The sequence below is a fragment of the Aethalodelphis obliquidens genome, unplaced genomic scaffold, assembly GCF_003676395.1.
Source record: "Aethalodelphis obliquidens isolate GAN/ISIS:26980383/991018 unplaced genomic scaffold, ASM367639v1 scaffold76, whole genome shotgun sequence".
Lineage (NCBI taxonomy): Eukaryota > Metazoa > Chordata > Mammalia > Artiodactyla > Delphinidae > Aethalodelphis > Aethalodelphis obliquidens.
Window position 1 is genome coordinate 1471023 of NW_020838020.1, and position 7725 is coordinate 1478747.

The 7725-nt window shown below is 37.0% G+C and overlaps 1 pseudogene; it reads right to left on the minus strand.

Annotated features, from left to right (window-relative positions):
* Nucleotides 1-340: 340 nt before the first annotated feature.
* On the minus strand, nucleotides 341-2223 carry LOC113612405 (NACHT, LRR and PYD domains-containing protein 12 pseudogene; annotated as a pseudogene).
* Between the last annotated feature and the right edge of the window lie 5502 nt (nucleotides 2224-7725).

Sequence of the window (7725 nt, forward strand, 5' to 3'; positions counted from 1 at the left end):
CACAATTGACATGTATGCCAAATACTTTGTTGTAGGAGTTGCCTTGTGCATTTTAAGATATTTGCAGGATTCCTGGCCTCTACCCACTAGATGCCAGTAGGTTCCCCCACCCCAATGTCTTCTGTCATTGCCAAGTGTCCCCTGGTGGAGCAAAATCACTCTCAGTTGTGAGCTTCTGCTCTAGAGTCATCTGGGACAATTCTCTAAATTCTCTCCATGGCACCAACATTCTTCAGACTAAAACTCCAAGCTCAGTCACATGATGATTACATAAACCCCAAGCAGAAAGGATTTATTCTGCATATAAATTTGTCTCTTGAGGAAATAAAAGGCCTTATCATTATGTTGATTGGCAGGTCCTGGGATGATCTTCCTCCCTCCTTACTGCAAGAGAAGAAGCAGTAGATAGAACCATTCGGCAGCCAACGTCTAAGTAAGGTTTTGTTAGGTGAAGTGCTGCCAGTCTTCCGTGGCTTGTTCCAAATAACCAGAGGACTTGAAGTTTGCAGCTGGGATGACTCAGGATCTATCATAGCAGCCTGATACCTGTGTTTCCCAGCACGTTGTTAGTCAGATAAACTCATTGTCTGGGTAACCCCCAGGCTAGAAGAGAAACGTCAAATCTCTGCTTATGAGCCCACAGCTATCCAGCCATAGTTTCTGGAGTCCACAGGTGGGGTGTCACAGGCCCTCACACAGCAAACATATGCCCCAGTTTCCCAGGTCATTCAAACTCAGATCCAACTCCCAGAGTTGGTGGTTGGCCTAGGGCACAGCAGAGAGACACTCAAAGGCTGTAGAACTGAGCCATCAAATGCCTAACCAGAGGGTCTGGAGTTTACTTGGATGCCTGAAACCCTCATACAGCAGCAGCACTTAGGTTCCCCAGCTCATTCAAGTTTAGATCCAACTCTGCCAGGCTCTGATTCACACTGAGGGTGGGAGTCAGGTCTTCACAGGCAGCAGCAGTGACTTGGCAAATCTTCAACTGCAAGATCCTCAGCCAATGACTGGGTGCCTCAAGCTTAACAGAAAAGCCTCAGATCCAAATCCTCCAGTGCACTTGGTGCTGAGCAAGGAGGCAGTGTCCTGTCAAGCCACAACTTCCAGAGGACACTTCCTCAACTGAATCATCTGCATCCTGCATTTGGGATGCTGGAGCCCCTCACAGAGCAGTTCCATGCCTGACAACCCCAAGTCATTGCTCCTTAGGTCCATCCTTATTAAATTCTTATTGGATATCAGAGCTGCTGTGAGGTCCTGATATGCAGGGCTAGAAACTCAGCACCTCTTCAACCTCAATTCTGCAGTTTGTATTTGCGATGTCTGAGTCTTTGACAGAGCAGCTTCACCCCCCAGCTTCTCAGGGCATTGCAATACAAAAGCAGCTCTATCAGATTTGGATTAGAGCTTAGAGCATCAGCAAGCTGTTCATTGTAGATGTCTGACAAAACAATCCTCTCGGCTGACTATGCCAATAGCATCTGGACCCTGAAGTCCATCTCACCCATCTTCTTCACCCACACTGCAGGCAGCCCTGTACCAGTGCAAATTTATAGAAATTTATAGAGATACTATAACTAGCGCTGTCAGTGTAGAATGTATGGTTAGGAATTCTGCCTATGAATGTGTTTCTATCTGTGCTTGAAGATGGAAGTGATTATATAGCTTATTGCCTATGAGAAATAACAATTATAGATAATATTTATTTTAATTGGAACTGGGGTGATTTAAAATATAATAGTATCAAAGTCTTAACATTTATAGAAAACTAAACTGATATTGCCAATATTAAGAGAGGCAGAAAAGCGATGTGAAAGGACACCAAAATGTTTTCCCTTTCCAGCTATAGGAAAAATTAGATACTTCAAATTTTACTCTGTATAAAATAAGTAAGAGTAGTCTAATTGATGATGTGTTAACAAACATTTCCCAAACCTCCATGCCTTGAAGCAACAAGAATTTCTTTTCTACATTTTAAATTTGTTCTGGGATCCAAGCTAGTTAAGTGTCATACCATGTGGGATATCACTGGCCATGATGAAAAGAAGAAGATGGACTTTTACAGTAGTACCCAACCCCTGCACCATTAATAAGTATTGGCCAAGAAATAAAACTTTGCTGCTATATGCCACTGAGATTTTGAGGCTGATTATCATCATAGAATAACTCTCTCCTGATTGAAATAGATATTTGTACCTGAAGCAGGTTGTCCATGGGCATGGTTCATCAGTTTGCACAGAAGATATGAATATTGGAATCTGGAAAATAATGATAAATGTTATACAGTAGCAGAAAAAAGTAAAACTATCCCTAGCAATATACTAAAATATCACATATCTCATGAAATTTTAACTCTGGGACAAGAAGTCTGAAAACACTATTAATAGAACACATTTGTTGTTGTTTGTTGTATTTGATAAGGTACTGCCAGAAAAAAAAGATCTCAGGAAAAACAAAACAAAACAAAAAAAACAATAGAAACCCCAGCTTATCAGAATTAAGAACAAGAATTAAGAATAGAGAGACAAGATAATTGAAGTCCTGTAGGTTCATAAGAAGAAATTATTTTTTACCTTACCCTCTCATTATTCCAGAAAGCAAGAAGAAACAAAAGAAGATTTGAGCTATAAATATTTATTAAAATTTAGCAATATGAAAAAAATATTAGTATTTTATTACCCATGCTTAAAACCTGAATGGATTAAGATGCCTCAGTACAAGCATGACCTTACTATTGTGTAGGATCTAGTACTTTTAACTGCATAAGTTGACTCAGAGGATTGAGGCTAGTGGTAAAATCCCCAAATCAAAGACATTTAAGCTCAGGGTGCCTATATTTGGGTCTATTGTAGAGGCAGCAAGAAGTAAAGCAATATAGCAAATTTGAGAATTATCTCAAAGAACTTTCTTCTTTTAGCTATTTTCATATATAGATAACTGAGATCAAATATGTAAAATTCCTAAAAACTTAATAAATACTCTAAGGCACAAAATAATTCTTGGACTTCTAACTACTTAAAGGCAGAACGTTGTCTGAGACATGCTTTGCTCTCAAAAGATTGACATTGCCCAATACTTATTTCACAGAAGCCAAAGTGGCTAAAGGCAGAGGAGAATCTCTCAGAGGGGCCCAGGAAGAATGGCATTCAGGGCCATTTTCAGGGAGCAGGAACAGTCTAATTAAGGAATGTTGTCCAGTCATGAGGTGGAAACCATGACAGTGTTGGTTCAGAGGGATTTAAGGATTAATATAGACCAGGGACCAATGCAAATTTCCATTTGTTTCTTTTTTCCAGATTGGAGATCTAGTAGTTCTGCAGAACACAATCCACCTCTCTATGTTGCATTTGTGGTGAGAAGATAATTTGTCCTGTTAGTATGTAAGTTCCTGGATCAAGAAAAGTCACAAGTGAAGCTGATGTGGATGCAACTGTTCTAGTATAGACTAAGTCTCATAACCCAGATGTACTAAATTTTGAGCTGTCTCATGAATGGAAGATGTTATAAACTGCCTCCTTGGCGAAGATATTTAGTATGTTTTATACATAGAAAGAAAAGAGAACCAAACATGTGATTTATGGTAAAGTCTTTTAATGCTCTTCTATATCTGGTTTAACTTCTCTTTAGGTATATGGGAGGCTTGCAATTACACAATTGCACAAATGACAGGGCCATGTGATTCTAACTATGATTTATTGGTAGAAGTAGCGTGAAAACCAGCATTTAATTGCTGCGCAAGAACCTTGGGCACTCTGTCCTTATGAATTAGCACACCAAGATGTTTCACGTGGAAAAATAAAGCCTAGTTATGTTAAGATCACACTAGGATATTCTGTTTTCTAAGTATAATGTAGGCCACCCTGACTGATATACTATCTCAGCACAAAACACATAGATCTTAGAAATATAACAAACATACATTAAAGTATACTAATGAGATCATAAGAAAATAAGGGAATAAGCAAAACCCCAAAATAATTTAGTAAAGCTGAGAACAGAATGGAAAGTAAACATGGGTCCTGAGGCCAGATTCTTCCTGTGCCTTGGGGTAGAATAGCTTTATGCAGTGAAGCTGCTTTTTAAGACTTGAATGTTTAGAAAGTAGTAAAAGTGATGCTGAGTTCTCTGCATTAAGTTGGGACTGCAGAGATTATAGCCTCAGTAAAATGTAGGCTTACAAAAAGCATTTCACCTGTAAATGAAAAAAAAAATAAGGAAATGTAATTGCTTGGCCTGGTATTAAGTGGAAAAATATTAATAAAATGAATTATTCAGAAAATTGTTGACATAAATCTTCACTCAAATGAGTCCTATGACTGAAATAATAAACCCTACATGATCTTGGAAATTCCAAGCATAAAATTTAAATCTCATTGAACTCTGTTAAGTAGAAGACCCTAGTTCCAATAAAAATAAAATTTGTTTTAGTAAAAAGCAAAACTCTCAATATTCTCTCCAAAAATGTCTTCCTCTTATGGATTGTGACACAAAGTACTATTAATGCTGGAATTATCCAATATAAAGTATAAAATGACAATGGATAGATATTTTAAATTGAAGGAGTTTTAAAACTGGATAAGAAAAAACGATCTAAATGTAAAACAAACAGGAAATATAATTAAATAGAAACTTTAGGAAAAAAATATAATAACTAAAATAATATATCCAATGGATGTGTTGGTAACATAATAGAACAGACCCAGCTGAAGGTGAAATTAGTAAAATGGAAAATATTAGTCAAGAAACAGAATGCAACAAAGATATAAAAGTACATGAACAACATGTTGATAGATATATTGAATAGAGTTAACAATAATAAATAGTTCTGACATACTTCTAATTAAACATACATAAAAAATAATGAAAATGGGAAAATATATTAAATGTATACTGGATAATAATTTTTTGGAAGTGAGTAAAATGACAAATTACCAGATATTGAAATCCTAGTGCATACTGAGCAAGATAAATTAATAAAAATCCAGAACTATGTAGTTATCACGATTTAAAGTGTTCAGCAACTATAGAAAAATAAATCAGTGGGACACAAAATAGAATTTAGAAACAGAGTTACACATAAATAAATAGTTGATGTATGAGAGAAGTTGCATTATATACCAGGGAGGAAAGGATGGACAACTCAAAAAAGAATACTGAAATAATTGGTCATTCATTTGGAAAGAATAGTTGCCCTAACTCACAATAAAAAGAAAAGTAAATTTCAGACAGATTAAAAATAATATGTAAAAGAAACTATTTAAAAGGCAATATGAAAGAATGTCTTCATAAAATTTGAAAGGGAAAAGATTTCTTCAACAGGAAGGAAAAAACTTCCAAAAGTGAAAAACGTTTTATTTAATAAACTTGACTGCTGTAAGATAAAGAATATCTGTATACTCCAGTACCAAGCAAATTAATTAAATTAAATTAAAAATTAAAACTACAAACTGATATATTTGAACCCTAAATAATGTAAAAAAAGTGTATTTTATATAAAAATCACCTAGGAATTATGCTAAATCTCATTATTTATTAGAGAAATTCCATCAATTTAGGGCAATAGTTTTTGTTTTATTTTTTTAATTTTTTTTTTTTTTTTTTTTTTTTTTTGCGGTACGCGGGCCTCTCACCGCTGCGGCCCCTCCCGCCGCGGAGCACAAGCTCTGGATGCGTAGGCCCAGCGGCCACGGCCCATGGGCCCAGCCACTCCGCAGCACGCGGTATCCTCCCAGACCGGGGCACGAAACCATGCCCCCCGCATCGGCAGGCGGACTCCCAACCACCGCGCCACCAAGGAAGCCCTAGGGCAGTAGTTTTAGTACAAAAGGTGAGCAAACTTTGCATCTCACAATATTGTACACTGAAAAAATTGTGCAAAGAATTCTATAATCTTTTGGGGGAAATTGTAAATTGACAAAACCTTTCTGGGAAATATGTTGTAGTTATAGATATGAGTATGTAGGTGCCTGCACTAATAACTTTGTATTTCCATGACAAGATGTATATCCTTAGAAAATTCTTCTATATGTAACATTAAAATAGCTATACACTTATTCAGAGAAGCAATTATTTTTTAATTAATTTTATTGGAGTACAGTTGTTTTACAATGTTGTGTAGCTTCTACTGCACAGCAAAATGAATCAGCCATACATATACATATAACCCCTCACTTCTGGGTTTCCCTCCCATTTAGGGCACCACAGAGCATTAAGTAGAGTTCCCTGTGTAATACTCTATGTTCCCATCAGTTGTATATTTTATACATAGTATCAATACTGTATATGTGTCAATCTCAATCTCCCAATTCCTCCCACCTCACCCCTTTCCCCCTTTGTATCCATACATTTGTTCATTATATCTGTGTCTCTATTTCTGCTTTGCAAATAAGGTCAAATATAAAATTTTTCTAGATTCCACATATATGCATTAATATATATTTGTTTTTCTTTCTGACTTACTTCACTCTGTATGACACTCTCTAGGTCCATCCATGTGTATATAAATGACCCAATTTCTTTCATTTTTATGGCTGAGTAATATTCCCTTGTATATATGTACCACATCTTCCTTATCTATTCCTCTGTTGATGGACATTTAAGTGGCTTTCATGTCCTGGCTATTGTAAATAGTGCTGCTGTGAACATTGGGGTGCATGTATCATTTTGAATTATGGTTTTCTCTTGGTATATGCCCAGTAGTGGGATTGCTGGGTCATATGGTAGCTCTATTTTTAGTTTTTTTTTTTTTTTTTTTTTTTCTGGTACGCGGGCCTCTCACTGCTGTGGCCTCTCCCATTGCGGAGCACAGGCTCCGGATGCGCAGGCCCAGCGGCTATGGCTCATGGGCCCAGCCGCTCCGTGGCATGCGGGATCCTCCTGGACCGGGGCACGAACCCGTGTCCCCTGCATCGGCAGGCGGACTCTCAACCACTGCGCCACCAGGGAAGCCCCTATTTTTAGTTTTTTAAGGAACCTCCATACTGTTTTCCATAGTGGCTGTATCAATTTACATTCCCACCAACAGTGCATGAGGGTTCCCTTTTCACCATACTCTCTCTAGCATTTATCATTTGTAGATTTTTTAAATGATGGCCATTCTGACTGGTGTGAGGTGATATCTTTTTGTAATTTTGATTTTCATTTCTCTAATAATTAGTTATGTTGAACAGCTTTTCATGTGTGTGTTGGCCATCTGTATGTCTTCTTTGGAGAAATGTCTGTTTATAGGTCTTCTGCCCATGTTTGGATTGGGTTGTTTGCTTTTCTGATATGAGCTGCATGAGCTGCTTGTATATTTTGGAGATTAATCCTGTGTCAGTTGCTTCATTTGCAAATATTTTCTTCTATTCTTAGGGTTGTCTTTTCATCTTGTTTATGGTTTCTTTTGCTGTGCAAAAGCTTTTATGTTTAATTAGGTCCCATTTGTTTATTTTTGTTTTTATTTTCATTACTCTAGGAGGTGGGTCAAAAAATATCTTGCTGTAATTTACATCATAGAGTGTTTTGCCTATGTCTTCCTCTCAAATTTTATAAGTGTCTGGCCTTACATTTAGGTTTTTAATCCATTTTGATTTTATTTTTGTGTATGGTATTAAGGAGTGTTCTAATTTCATTCACTTACATGTAGCTGTCCAGTTTTCCCAGCACCACTTGAAGAAGCTGTCTTTTCTCCATTGTACACTTTTGCCTCCTTTGTCATATATTAGGTGACCATAGTTGTAT